This window comes from Colossoma macropomum, unplaced genomic scaffold (assembly GCF_904425465.1).
Source record: "Colossoma macropomum unplaced genomic scaffold, Colossoma_macropomum, whole genome shotgun sequence".
Taxonomy (NCBI): Eukaryota; Metazoa; Chordata; class Actinopteri; order Characiformes; family Serrasalmidae; genus Colossoma; species Colossoma macropomum.
Genome location: NW_023494805.1, coordinates 33,196,774 through 33,212,907, shown reverse-complemented (window position 1 = coordinate 33,212,907; position 16,134 = coordinate 33,196,774).

Sequence of the window (16,134 nt, the reverse complement as noted above, 5' to 3'; positions counted from 1 at the left end):
ACATATGCTGGTTTTGCAGGTGACCAATGCATCAACTTCCTTGCTGCTGACCAGTATCCAAAACATAACATATGCTGGCCTTGGTGGTGACCAGCATATCAACTTCCATTTGCTGCTGACCAGCATCCATAACATGCGGTCGTTTTCACTGCATGTGTTGCTGGTGACCAGCCATGCTGTTCTATGCTGTTTTTTCTAGCAGGATTTTCGTTCATTACTACCTGAAATGTTAATAGCAACCCACTAGCTACTGAGCTAACCAGTTGCGTTTGTCCCTGATTTAACTTTACTTATATGCTTTGACGTGAATGTTTGCCACTACAACTACTTACAAAACAGCCTAATCACATAATACAACATGCTGTAATGCACAAAATATGGCATGAAGGTACGCTGACCTGCTAACAGGCTAACAAGGCCCCTTCAGTAATGTTCGGTTTCAGACTTTAAGATTGAATCTTTACTCAAATGTTACTGAAATGTTACCCAAATGTCTATTCAGTCATCAGTTGGCTGTGTTTTAGCTTCAGCCACTATGAATTGCTTAGGTGAACCATGGCTAGCTTGGCGCTAGTGACACTAATGGAAATTAGCATTTATGCTAGCAGTGTTAATCACATGAAGACAGGCCTAATTGCATTTAATGGCTACGTGCGACTGACACATGACTGTATTTGATTTGTCAGTGTCCCAGTGTTCCCACCTCAAGGGACCTAGCCAGTGCCCGGCTTCACATCCACTATGTAGTGATTCACTACATACAGAACTAGCGAGTGAATCAAGATGCAGCCTAAGACTTTTTACGACTACACAACAGGAAATGGGATTGTAAGATAAAGCAGGAAGGCAGCAAAAGGCTGAGCTGAAAGGATCTTAGCAGGAGTTCATTTAAACCTTCATTTGAATGCAGTATTATTTTTAAGGCCTCTCTCTGCTGATGGATGGACAGCGGCGAGTTTTGCTGACACGATCGGCTCTTGCAGACAGCTCCGTTTATCTATCCCTCGCTCCGTCCCCCAATCCATCTCCGCTGTCACACACGCTCCTGCCCCCCCTAATCACCGCCATCTGTGTGTGTGTGAGGAACAGGAAGCCGCCCTCAGACATGCGACCCCGCGCCGCTGACACGCCGAGGCCAATCAACATGCATGTTATCACATCATGGGCAGAAGTGATGGAGTGACTCCAGTAAGGCTAATAGCACACTGATTGATGAGGGGAAAGTGGACTAACTAGCATGAAGGGTCACCTTGTTGGTCAGTAAGGCAGGTTATAATGTAATAGCCATGTCTGAAGAGCTGGATGGTCATACAAACCCAATGACAGGATAAAAGCCTGGTAATTGGTTAAGTTAAAGCATTAATACAAAGCTACAAGGTCAGTGTAGTTCAACTGCATACTCAAGTATGACTCTTCACTCAGTTCCCAAAATACAGGAGATTATTTATATTTATGCAGAGGATCAGCAGATACACACAGCGTGATGTGTCAAGTTGATTTATCCTATGCTGTGTTTGGAATGAGACGAGGCCTCTTCGTCTCTAGTTTGATGAGGACAGTCAAGTCATAAGAGGAGAAAAGGAGGCAGGAGGTATACAGCAGAAAGACAAGTGAGAGGAGTGCAGGGAGGTGGATGAGGAGAAATAGGAGGATATATAGGGAATGTGGGTGCAGTAGGAGAGGTTAATTGTAAACTGAATTGGTTTTCCAGTTCATTTTTTTTAATTATGCTTCTAAGGAAATAGAATGAGATTTGTGGGAGGTGGTGCAGTAGTAGAAGAGAAAAAATGGGAGGCTGTACGGAGAAGCAATGGAAAAGGAGAAATGGAAGGTAATCTTGGGAGGAGGTGCAGTAAAAAAGGAGAAATTGGAGGAGATATGGGGAGTTGTGTGGTGGAAAAGGAGATATGGGGAAGTGGTGTAGTGGAAGAGGAAAATTGGGAGGATATAAAATGGGAGGCTATAAGGAGGAGGTGCAATGGAAAAAGAGGAATGGGAGGAGATATGGGGAGATAGTGTGCTGGAAGAGGAAAATTGTGAGGATATAAAAGGAAAGACTATAAGGAGGAGTAGGCACAGTGGAAAAGGAGAAACAGGAAGAGACATAGGGAGGTGGTGTAGTGCAAGAGGAAAAATGGGACGCCATATGGAGGAGTTGATGCTGTGGAAAAGGAGAAATGGGAGGAGATATTGGGAGGTAAAATGGTGGAAGAGGACAAATGTGAAGGGATATTGGGAGGTAATAAGTGGAAAAATAGGAGGAGATATTGGGAGGTGATATGGTGGAAGAGGAAAAATGAGAGTGGATATTGGGAGGTAATAAGAGGAGAAATGGGAGGAGATTTGGGGAGGTAATATATTGGAAGAGGAGAAATGGGAGAAGATATTGGGAAGATGATATGCTGGAAGAGGAGAAACGGTAGAAAATATTGGGAGATGATATGGTGTAAGAGGAGAAATGGGAGGAGATATTAGGAGGTGATATATTGGAAGAGGAGAAAAAGGAGGATATATGGGAAGATAATGTGGTGAAAGAGGAGTAATAGGAGGAGATTTGGGGAGGTGGCGTATTTGAAGAAAAGATATATAAAGTGGTGTAGTGAACGAGGAGTAATGGGAGGAGATATGTGGAGGTGGTGTAGAACAAAATGACAAATGGAAGCATTATGGAAAAGATTGCAGTGGAAGAGCAGATGTGTGAGATTATATGGAGGCAGTGTTGGAATTAAAGGAGTAATAGAAGGAAATATGAAGGAGGTGGTGCATCAGAAGAGAAGAAATGTGAGGATAAATGGGGAGATGGTGCAGTGGAGGAGAAACAGAAGTAGGAAATACGGTGGAAGAAGAGAAATGGGAGGAGATAGAAGAGATGGTGCAGTGGAAGAGGAATTACTGGAGAATATATGAGGGAGGTGATGGAATGGCCTCCGTAGAGACTGTGGACTTGCTGAGTCTGCGGGTGGTCAAGCCCACATACAGCAGCAAGAATCTGCAGTCTGACTTTCTGCAGTTTTCTCTCAAAAGCCAGCATCTTCCACCAGCAGCCAAGGCTAATAGATTACAGGCGGCTCTGCCTCCCGCCTGCCTCAATTACTTTCCCTACACAACCCATGGTAAAATCATCTCCTCTGACAGACTCCGAGAGCTCCTCATTGCAGACCAACTCACGGCGACACTAACCAGAGCAACATATGGGGCGAAAAGACAGAACGGGGATGAAAGGGAGCAGCCGGAGGAACGTAAAGAGAGGAGGGTGACGGAATGCAGAGAGGAAAGAGAGGGAGAAACAGGAGAAGAAGAAGGAGAGGGTGAGGCAGACAAAAAAGCTAACAAAAGACAGATTAAAGATGCGAGAGCAAGAATGAAGAAGTGAAGTAGAGTCTTGCTATTTCAGCTGTGGAACGAGTTCAAAGGGGCAAAAATAGAATAAGTGTGGTGGTTCTTGTGCGCCAGGGCAGTTGACTGAGGGGGAAGTGCAGCATTAGTGTGTGTGTGTGTGTGTGTGTGTGTTCATGCGTGTTTATGTGTGTAGACACTCGACTGACATCACACGCCGCCCCTGCTGGGGTCTATATAGGCCCTTGATTTGCCCCCTCCTGGTTCGCTAACTCTGCACTAGTGGGGTCAGGCGGCAGGTCACGCTGGCTTGACTTTCGGAGGCAAGACCTTGATCTGTTTTCCTTGGCCTAAACTCCGGTATATGAGATGCCCTTTGGTGCAACATCAGACGCGCCAGTGATCCACCGTCCAAATCTGCTGCAGCTGGGCATTCAGACACACAATCTCTACCTTTTTGCTGAAATAGACTGGGGGGCGCGTCCGGGATCTTATGGCGAAATAATATTTGTATATGAAAACTCCACCTTGTGGCTTTTTAAACTGAACATTGTGGGCACAGCAGCCTGTAGAACAGTTTGGGCAGTGACACCACCAAAGCTTCTTCTGAAGCCCAACCCATGCACCTGATGGGATTTCCAGCCAATCCAGTCAGTCAACAGTGAAATCTCATATCATAAATCATGGATGTATGCATTTTTTGTTTGTTTTATAAAGGAAAGACTTGGTGATGCATAGCTAGTTAAAAAGGTTAGGGTGGATCGAGCAACATCTAGCCAGCAAGATAGCAAATTCTATGGTGGGATCTCTTTGTGGGAAGGCAAACATCTCAGAAGGGCAGTTTTTAAAACAGGCCTATATTCTTCATTCACATAAACTCTTGCGTTGTTCAAATTTGAATTCTTCCATTTATTCATTTGGTTGTTGTAGCTGATTTAATTTCAGGTATTAGCTGATTTATTTCTTTGTTGATTTTGTTGTGTTGTTGTTATTGTTCTCTTCATAGCATTTTATCAATAATATTTTCATTTTATTTTTACTGTTTCTTTTTAATTGTATTAATCCTGTTTTTAATTATTTTTTAATCTTGATTATTTTATTTGCTTGTTTTTGTAATACATATATATATATATATATATATATATATATATATACAAAATAATAATATATAATATATATAATATATAATTTTTTGCCTATAATTTATTTTGTTTTCTGTTTTAATCTTCGTTACACATTCTTTATTGCAAGCGTTTGAACACCCCTGGTCGAATTACACATTCTGTTGGTGTTAGTGTAAATAAGCTAACACAACCTCTACAGGGAAGAAACTGAAATATGATATTTTTCTGCTAATTTTCGTGCACAGCTTCTATTTATTTGCTGAGTTTAAAATATTGAGAAAAACCCCACAAAATATAAAATATACTGTAACTTTTGCACAGGCCACAGTTCTTTTTTTCCAGTATGTTAGACTGAACAAACAAACAGTAACAGTGTATTAGAATGTGCAGAAGTGTGTTTTATATTATTTATTTTCACTTTAGAAAATCAACAATGTGTAATTTGACCAGGGGTGCCCAAAATTTTGCATATGACTATATACATTTACATTCCTGTTGTGTTTGACCAAAGCTTGTGACTAAGTATTTATGGAAATTTCTACTTTTAAAGGTTGGGAAAGTGTTCTTTTTAATATTTAAATTAATTTAACATTAGCAGCAGCAATAAAGTACCACTTCTCTAATTTTAAATGAGATTATAGTGGCATTTGATGTAGATCAGTTAACATGCAGACACAGTAGTTGGTCAAATTAGAACATTGACCATTAAGTTTGCTGCAATGAGAAGGTAAATATGTAATTAATTTTAAAGTTATCGTCCACATAATCAATGGTTAACTGGCTAGCTTGACTCCAACAATATTTTTAATGGAAGCATCCATGTTTTTGCCCACTTTGTAGGTACAAATGTAATCCCAAGCTCAGAAGGCAGGTTAAAGAACAGAGTGAAAAAGATGCAGCTCAATGGGAAGAAGCCTAAGGTTATGACAACAGGAAAGACTGCTAACTTTACTATTGATGGAGAAAATGTGGAAATGGTGGACCGCTTTTAGACCTCGTTTACACCTGGTCACTTCATGTGACTAGTATCTGGATTGTATCCTGATAAGATTTTGCATTTACACTTCGCAATCAAATGCGTCTCTGGTTAGTCGGACTGAAATTCTATTGCTGTGTAGGATGGAATATGCAAATTCGTGGCAACCAGTGACCAATTGTTTATACTCAATTGTTAATACACCAATTTGAAGCAGCCAATTGATGATGGCTGCCTCAAAATTCATCTGCCTATATTGCTATTAAGCATTTTGTTTCGTCCAGTCCCCAACCATGTGCGTCCTTCATGATTATCTTCCTCGCAGATCTAAATCATGCACCCAGTGACGTACTGCATGGGGAGGAATTTCGGCTGTTCTGGGAGGAGTTCTGGCTGTTGAATGCACCTTTGCATTTACGTTGCTATAACATGTGGCTCAAATGCATCTCAGACCACCTTCTGAAGAGGTTTGAGCGATCAGATCTGTTTTAAATGCATCTTGGGTCCATTTACGCTTGCATTTTTATGAGGCTTGGCCTAATCCTGACAGTCAAGATGCATGACATGACCAGGTGTAAACAGGTCCTGTCTGAGGTTCTTTAGAGATAGGGAAAGCTGGACAATAAACAAGTGAGACAGGAAATATATTAATGCCTTTGAACTTGGTGTCAGCAAAGAATGTCGAGAGTTTCTTGAATGGCAACAAATGGATCCTTGAACAAATCAACCTCTCACTCAAAGCACAGATAACCAAACTGATACTCTTATTTTTGGACATATTGTGAGAAGAACCAATTAATTGGAAAAGACTGTCGTGCTTGGAACAGCTGAAGGTAAACGTGGAATTGGACGACCAGCTGCAAGATTGATGGATACAATCAGAGGAATCATGAGCCAGCCGTTCAGAAGCCTGACGACCCAAACAGAAGACAGGATATTCTGGAGAAACACTGTCCATATGGTCACCAGGAGTTGGAATCGACATCACGGCACTAAATGCAATACTGATAATAAGTCCAAGCTCCATCTTCCCACTTCTGAATTGAATACAGCACTGACCTTTAATCTTACGCACCCATCACTTTCTGTTATGCACTCATCACTTTAACTGCTCCATAAGCTCATTCCAATTTGCACTGTTTATACCCATAGACCTTAATCTGTACGTGCCTTATGTCACTTTAGTGTTGATTTCAGGACCTTCTTATATTTTTATTATTTATATTATTATTTTATTTTTTTTTCTTTTTATTTTTCTATTTTTCTACAATTAGCGTTTATTTTGTTTGCGATTAGTGTTTAGTGTTTACACCATGGGGTCTGAGAGTAACGCAATTTCAAGCTGACTTGACTTCACTTGACTTGAATTACATTTTGAGTACAAACTATAGGTTTTCCTTTCAATCACCCAAATATGTGATACAGAAATGTATAACAATAAATTGATATGGGGTATTAAAAAGTTTTTGTGCCTTGTTTTTGAAAGAGACTGGTTCCTTTCGTCTCAGCATTGCAATCTAGAGCTGCTACTTAAGAAACCTTCATCAAAATGTACCCCCTTCCTTCTGTCGAGCATGAAGGCAGAACATTCCAGCAATGTGGCTGAACCCCTAATGTCACGCCATTCTAGAAATATGTTACGTTTGCCTGATTTTATGAGCGAGCTTTGTTGCCGAATATCAGTTTTTTCACGATCGAACGATTTTAATGGATTTGAACACTTCCGCTGTATGTAGTTTGTTTGTTGAGATTCACTTCGACCGAAGCCTTATTTGTATTCACTGTGAAGGCATTCATTAATCTTTGCTGCCCCGCTCTAATCAGCTGTATGTGTGTGAGAGCGTGAGTGTGTGTTTAAGTGGTGACTAATGGAATGACGGGTCAGGACAGTCTCAATTAAAAGCAGCAGCTGCCTCTAATGTAACGAGACGGACGGTACGAATGCAGATTCGAGTGAATCGGAAAATTTGCATCGCAGCATCTTTCCGAGATCAGAAATCCTTCATCCTTCAACCATACTGCCTTTGAAATCCTAGCATTCTATTTTTAGCTGTCGCCTCGGGGTCTGGAAAGGCCTTTTTTTTTCCTTCACAAATTCTGTACCTCAGTGCTTCATCCCAACCTCGGAAGTACTCTTTCCTGCTTATTTTAGCATTTTCCCTGCTTTAAAACACCTTATCCAACAAATATGTTAATCAACAAGCCCTTCCTTATTGGATATTATAGATATTTTACTGGGAAATGACCAAAATGTGCAGGGCAGAGGTACTTTTGGTTGGAAAATGGACCTCAAAGATGAAATCCAGCAGGTTCATTTTTGCATAATGCAGTGGTTGAAATGTAAACAATGTCATTCAGAGTGGTTTGAGAAGTGGTTAATTGTGGAGGAGCTCATCAAAAATATATTTTTTACAGTGGTGCTAATAGGGCTCAGTGTCTGCAACACAAATATAACCATTTTGTTTACTATTCAAAACCACCACTACACATGTCTTCTGAGTTTTTAATGTCGGTAATCGTAAAATGATGGCCAATCTGATAAAACTAGTTTTCTTTAGGCACTATTTTTCACTATAAATCATTCACTAAAAATGGAACATTTCTTATGGAGTTCCCACAAGGTTCAATTTTAGGGCCTTTGCTTTTCTCTTTGTACATGTTACCTCTAGGTGATGCCATGAGGAAACACGATGACATACAATTATATAACACACAATTATACATTTCCATTCTTTCTGATGATCAATGCTCATGACAAGCTTACCAGCTGTGTGTCAGGTATTTCTCAGTGGATGCCACAAAATTTCCTGCAACTAAATCACAAAAATCTGAAATAATGATTTATGGTACTAAAATTCAGAGAAAGCTGCTTTGTGTTAAGCTCAGCTCTTGTGCTTCATATACCAAACCTGACGCAGGGAACCTGGGTGTAATCTGATTCTGAGCTCTGTTTTATCCTGCATGTAAACTAAAGTAGCTTTTTATGATTTGAGAAATATTGCTAAAGTTCAGTTCTGTCTCAGAGCAACGCAGAGAAACTTGTTCATGCGTTTGTTACAAGCAGAGTTAATCACTATGATGCTGTACTTACCAGGCTTGTTAAGAAAACAATACATCCCTTACAACTCATACAAAGTTCTGCTGCTAGTTTTTAAGGCTCAAAATAACCTTAAAACCCCGCTTACATTGCAGAATGTCTGTCTGTTTATGTTCTAACAGGTGATCTTAGATCTGCAGATATTGACCTTCTGTAAACACCTTCCGTGAACTACAGAAAACATGGACTCTTGCTGTTATTCTGCTTCTAAACACAATTCCACCTTTTTTTAAACTGTCAAACCCAGTACACACTGTTAAGAAACATTAAAATCACATCTCTTTAATTTAGCATTTAATTAAAATTCTACTTCTCTTTTGGTATTTCTGTTTTTTTTTATTTGATCTGTCTGCCTTATTTGATTTTAATTGAATATGAATAATTCCTTCTATTACTGTGAAGCTTTATCACCTGCCTGTAAAGAACATTTAGCTACTACCGGTACGAAAAGTGCTCTAAAAATAAAGATTATTATTATCAATGTTGTTTAATTTTAGAATTTGGTCATTTTTGCATCATAAATTTGCATCAATCCATTAAATTACATTTTTTTTTGTATGTGGGGATGAGTTATAACACCCTGGAATGCCGGAAGCTTTTCAGATAATCAAGGGGGAGGGGGTGAAGTGTCTTCCTCTGTTAAAAAAAAGTTTGCTGTGGTGAAGTTGGTTCTTTGTTGCAGAAAAAGGTACGTTAAAATCTACAGAAAGTCTCATGAATAAATTTGCCCCATTATCAACAATAAAAGAAAATGAAAAGCGTTCTTTGAAGTACAATTATATCATGTTAATGCTGCTATGTGCTAGTTAGGCCAGTCTTGCTAACAGCTGCTCACATTATACCCTCTACTTCAGACTAGACAACAGCACTGTCTCAAAGGAAGCCTGATGATTCCTCATTGAGACAAGCAGCTAAAAACAGCACTCAAGCAATTCCAAACAACATTATGGAGGTGCTGTTCCCTAACTCCTCCTGTCAGCAGACATCTCCTAGCACTCGCTACTAATGCTCCTCACCATTCTCACCCCCAAGCTGCTTTACCGAATCTGTATCTCAGAGCCAAAGAAAAAAAAAAGGTACCATGCGATTCTCTTCCCTGGCTGGAATGCAATTTAGTGGACTGCGACAAAAAGTGGATTAGGTTTGGACGGGAAAACCGACTGAGGCTGACACTCCCGCTTTCTGAGTGCGATTTTCCGCCTGATCGGAGCAAGCCCCTTGGAACGAACGTTTCAGACAGAGAGGGAGAACTGACTCTCACCTTCCTTTTCTTCTCTGTCCCCCTCTCTCTCTCTTTTTTGTACCAGTGAAAGCAGCAGTGGCCTGGGAAGCTGAGGGATGCTAACGTAAGTTGGAACAGATTTTTGGAAGCTTAGCGCACAGCTCCTCCCGGCCATATGGTTTGCGACACAGAGATGGATACATCTTCTTTCTTCACTCTAATTTAACAAGACACATGGTACAATTCTGAAAATTTGCATCTCAGCATCTCCTCGATATGCTGACATGCAAATCCTCCATCCACATTGCCTTTGAAATCAAACGATTCTGTGATAACACTCTCTGTGAATACCATGCCCATAAGAATTCATTCATAAATCATTAGAAGTGTGGCTGGAAATATTTATAAAAATATAACCTTCTTTATTTGAGCTCCCTTTGTGGCTTTAACGGTCTCCACTATTCTGGGAAGGCTTTCCAAAAGATTTTGGAGTGTGTCTATGGGAGTTTGTGTCCATTCAGTCAAAAGAACATTGGTGAGGTCAAGCACTGATGTTGGGCGAGAAGGCCTGGCTCACTACTGATGTTCCAATTCATCTAAAAGGTGTTCAGTGGGGTTGGGGTCAGGGATCTGTGCAGGCCATCAGAGTTCCTTCTCACCAAACCTATCAAACTATGTCTTTATGGACCTGGTTTGTCCATAAAATTGCCTAAAATGTCTTTGTATGGTGTAGCATTACATTCTACTTCACTGGAACTAAGGGGCCCAAACCCTGAAATACAGCCCCAGCCTATTATCCCTCCTCCACCAAACTGTATTCTAACAGATGGTTAGCATGTATCATTTTATCTTAAAGACTATATATAGACTGCCTGTTATCTACTATGGGTTTTCGTAGTTTCATTCTGGGTTTAATTTAAAGCAACAGCAGCATAATGCTAAGTGGAGCACTGTGGCTCGAGAGACAGGGCAGTGCTGGAGGTCTCTGAACTGAATGGGACCCCCAAAACATGGACCCTTTTGCAAGCACAGGCCCTGCTGCATACTTTTTGCTGTCTTTTGCTTACAAAGACAACGTATAAGTTCTTATAATGAGTATAAACTGTGATTTTACTTGAAGCTTGCAAAGACATGTTACCATTCATTAAAATGATCATAAGCAATTTTTTCATTCCAGATAAATTGTTAAATCTCAGCATTTGTTTATGACTTGGCAAGATGGTTAGTTATAATATATCATGCAAGCATAACATGCTATATAAATGACTTATAATGCATGTAAACAATTAATAATGCAGAGTAAGCATAGCTATAAAGTGTAATGCATTTTCATGATAGTTATAGAATGTTTATATTGCATTATGAATGCATTATAACATGCTATGCTGTTTTCCTAGAGTCTTATAGACATAGTATTAATAGGTGCTGCTTATTCTATTTAGCAGTTGCAATGAAACTTTGTGTCCAAATGAGGACCCATATCAAAATGAGGACTCATGTTATAATGGGGACCCATGTCGAAAATGAGGATCCATGTCAAAATGAAGACCTATATCATAATGGGGACCCATGTTATAATGGGGACCATGTCAAAATGAGGACCCATGTCAAAATGAGGACCCATATCATAATGGGGATCCATGTTATAATGGGGACCCGTATCAAAATGGGGACCCGTGTTATAATGGGGACCCATGTCAAAATGAGGTCCCATATCATAATGGGGATCCATGTTATAATGGGGACCTGTATCAAAATGGGGACCCGTGTTATAATGGGGACCCATGTCAAAATGAGGACCCATATCATTACGGGGACCCATGTTATAATGAGGACCCATGTTATAATGGGGACCCATGTCAAAATGGGGACCCATGTCAAAATGAAGACCCATATAATTACGGGGACCCATGTTATAATGGGGACCCATGTCAAAATGAGGACCCATGTTATAATGGGGACCCATGGCAAAATGAGGATCCATATCATGATGGGGACCCATGTTATAATGGTGACCCATGTCAAAATTAGGACCCATATTGTAATGGGGACCCATTTTATTATGGCATATACAGCACAGTTGAGAATTTCTGACGTCTTACTTCCAGAGTCTCGGCACATTCGAGTATTCAAATCTGCCCCATTTGCCAGGGGCATTTGCATTAAGTGAAATGATTTCTGCCAGGCGACTGGGGCACGGAAAAAGCAAATGAGCCTCCTGACTCCAGTCAGAGATAGCCAAACAAACTCGTCGCCCACAGAGAAGTGGCTCCTTTGCATGCCATCCAAGACGCGCAGGCAAAGTGGCAGCTAAACAAGCAGCTAAACACACACACCAACAGACAGCTGCACCATATGAGGCCGGGCCTGACCGCTGCGAGGCTGAAATGCAGCCCTATGGGTGTGGGGTTGCCGCGCTGAGATAGGACGGGACGGTGGCTTTGAAGAGCTGATCCTTTTAACCATGTTAGACACAGTACCCTTTCACTCGGCCTGCTTTATTATGACATCCTGGCACCAATTCTCTCTCTCTCTGTCTCCGTCTCTCTCACTCATCTCTTCTCATCCGTCCCTCGGCATGTGATACGCGTGTGCTCCGTCTATATCTCGACCCCGAAGCCTTGATCTGCCTGGTCCCGTGCTTTGACGTTGATGGAATGGGACATGGAGGCATGGAGACTGTCACTGAGTTTAGAAGTTTCGGGTGCTAGCCATTTAAGTTTATCGTCCAGGTGAGGCATGGAACTCGCCTTTGGCCTCAGCAGGCATAGCAACACAATGCAACCACCATATACAACAATAAACAATAATATATTGAGGAAAGAGTGCGAGATGAATAAATTATAATCCGTCACAGTTTGGGCTGTGGAATGAATGGGACAGCTTGAACTGAAATCGTTCTCCCTCCCTCCCTCCCTCCCTCCCTCTCTCTCTAGGGAGGCATTGTCCCTTTTACATCACCAGATTAGTCCTAGCAAAAGAATCTCCTAATCTTCTAAGGCCTGACACACCGGGGCGACAGTGGGGTGCCTTTTTCACGCACTCAGCCGTACCCAAATGCATGCTGACCGGCTAAAGCAGAGCGAGAAGCTTTAGGGACAAAAAAAGATCTCCTTGTCCACTTTCCAAGAAGACCATTTTCATTGAAATACCTCTCAGGGTCCCCGTCCTTCGGGTGTTCCCACGGCAACCCGGCCACGGGCAGAGACAAGAGGTGAGAGGCTTTCGGACCCGGCGAGAGGAGGGTAGACAGCCTTTTGAGACTCTGACATCTCAATGAGCTCATAGCTGGCTTGGCGCACCCCTTTGATTGGCTGATTGGCTGTGGGCCGGGTTGTCCATAAATTAACGTGCAGCACGTTAAAGAACGATTTCACCCTAAAACAAGTTCAGCTGCCTATTAAAAAAACATTGCATTACTGTCTTCCTGTTCTTCTCTCAGTCTCTGATGGCCATCAGACTTTCTTCAAAAAATATCTATGCGCACAAGCTTGAAGAAGAGCAAGAGGTTGTTTATTGTTTTTTTTCCTGCCAGATAAACAATGCATATACCCAACATTACTGCTTGGAAGCTGTCTGTTTATTAGCCTCTACATTGGTGGAACATGGTGGATTCCCAACGGTTGTATTGCATATTTGCATAATATATGCTGGGTGCTGTACTGAGAGAAAACTGATGGGCAAAAAAACAAAAAGAAAAGAAATTGTAAATTCAGAGGCTGAAGGATCCAATTCTGCTTGACCAAATATTACATAACATAACAAATAACATATTAACTGCTAGTTCTCCTACATTGGTGTCAGAATTGTTTTGAGACTGAGATTTTCTAGTTTAAACACTAGGGAAACCTCCAGATGATTTAGTACTACTAAACTACAACTGTTTTGTGGCAGAAAAAAAGGGTTTAATCTTTTTCCCGCTAGCTGACTAACGCAGACACCCAATGTTACTGCTTGGAAGCTGACTGTCATGTCTGTATTTATTAGCCTTTACATCAGTGGTACATGACGGGGTTCCCAATGGTTTTATATATATATATATATATATATATTTGTTATTTGTGTAATGCATGCTGGGTATTGTAGTGAGAGAACTGATGGATGAAAACACAAAACTATGAATTCTGTATTTTTTTTAGCCTCTACATCTGTGGTACATGGCGGGGTTCCCAATGGTTTTATATATATATATATATATATATATATATATATATTATATGTATATATATGTATATATATGCATGCTGGGTATTGTAGTGAGAGAAAACTGATGGATGAAAACACAAAACTATGAATTGTGCTGAGCGCTAGAATATTACTTAACATAACAAATAACATATTAGATGCTAGTTTTAGGCCAGAATGGCTCTTTAAGCAATTATGTATGCAATGTAAATGTAGTGGTCCTGCCCTTCAACTTCTGTACAAAATTAAGAATTTTTTCTTCTTCACTTGATTTTGTAGATGCAAAGTTTATGTCCAACTAACATATGCTAATGTGCTAACATATGCTAATATGTTTGTCAAAAGCTTCAAGTAAAACATGGAATGTCTTTAAGAATCTTTAAATGTCTGTGTTTAATCTATAACTGCCAAAAATATCCATGTGAATTAAGGTTAGCTTAGTGCTGACAAACGACTAGAATCCCTTAGGAATGCTAGCAGTAATTAGCATTATCTTAGAGGTGGGTTTTTGCCTCATGTTTGGACAGAGTTTTGATATTTATGGCTCAAATTGAAGGCCTAGCTCTAATAGTCATGGTTTGCCATTGGAAAACACCACATTTTGAAGAACACCACTGATTCCAATTTGGGTCATTTTGACTACCTTTATGACTTTGCGCAGGTTTTTTGGGTCGTGCATTCTAGGGTTAGTATGGCAGGTGAAATCCAAACTTATGTTTTCCATTTGTAATGCTTTTCAAGAAAGGAGTGTCAGTTAAATGGATGAGGTTTTGGTCCAAATTGGGACATCACGTCAGTAAAACCACAAATTTAAGCTTGTCAACCCTGGCTACAGATGAGGAGAAGCTGGAGGGGGGATTTGGGGTGCTGCTTGTGGGTCACCCCGCTGACACACACTGTTATTTCTGCAAGAGCTAACGTCCCACTGCCAGAGGCATGAGGATGTCTATACACACACATTGAGAAGCACACAAAAGCACATATGGAAGCAGGCCTTGGCGCGGTCTCGTGAACTCGCTCGCGCCTGGCGTGTAAGTGGTGGAGGGATTGTAAGAGGTGACAGCTGGATCCTCTTCATATGAGAGATCCTTAAGGAAGCACTAAATTTGGGATTGTGACAGGACAGAACCCCGGGGCAGCTCTTTCATGTTTGCCCAGCTTGAGCCTCTTATTGCACTCCAGACCATGAGAGAGCACACACACACACACACACACACACACACACACACACACACACACACACACATACACACACACACACGAGTATACACAAACACAAATGCAGAGACGGCGCTTTCATCCAGACTTTTACATTTACATTTATTCTTTTATAGACGATGCTTTTATACAGAGTGACAAAATGTGCAAACAGCAGGAGCCAAACTAATTAATTAATTAATTCATTCATTCATTCATTCATTCATTCACTTAGTGGTTCTTTATTGTCTCACAAGGAGAAGTCATAGTATATGGATCATTCCACTGAATTGTTTCAAAATCAGAACTGAAAACATTTCAGATTTTTAACTGATCTGGATTTTGGACTAAAATCATTTTGCTTTCAGTGACGCTGTACCTTAATTATGTTTATTTTTATCCAAATAAATGAATGAACCTTCCATTTTGTCACTAATCAGTGTGAAACTATACTAACACTAGCCAAACTTTACCAAATGTTTCAGTAGTGACAGTTTCGGTAGTGAAAGTTTTAGCTTACTTTGAGCAGAACTCAAAAACGCTAGCCAGTACATGACTAGCGAAACACTTTGAAAAATTGTACACAGATGAATTGATAATATTTTCCATTAAAACAAAAATGTGTTTTGGTAGTGACAATTCTGTTCCACGCTGATTTTCAGACTATGGGACGCAAGTCTTTTAAAAATAACACATCAAAAAATGTAAGTATTACTTTCACAAGTGTAAATTTAGGGGTTACGGTTTCCTAATAGAATGTACCCTATAATTGATATATATATATATATATATATATATATATATATATATATATATATATATATATATATATATATTCTATACTAATTCAGTAGAATGGTCCAAATGATTTCATAACACAAAAGACAAAAAAAGCACATGAATGTTAGCTCAAGTATTCAGTCTGAGTATTTAGCAGTCAGTCAGCAGTTAGGAATGACCTTAAAATGCAATGTGCATTTAGTTTGTGTAGTGTTTG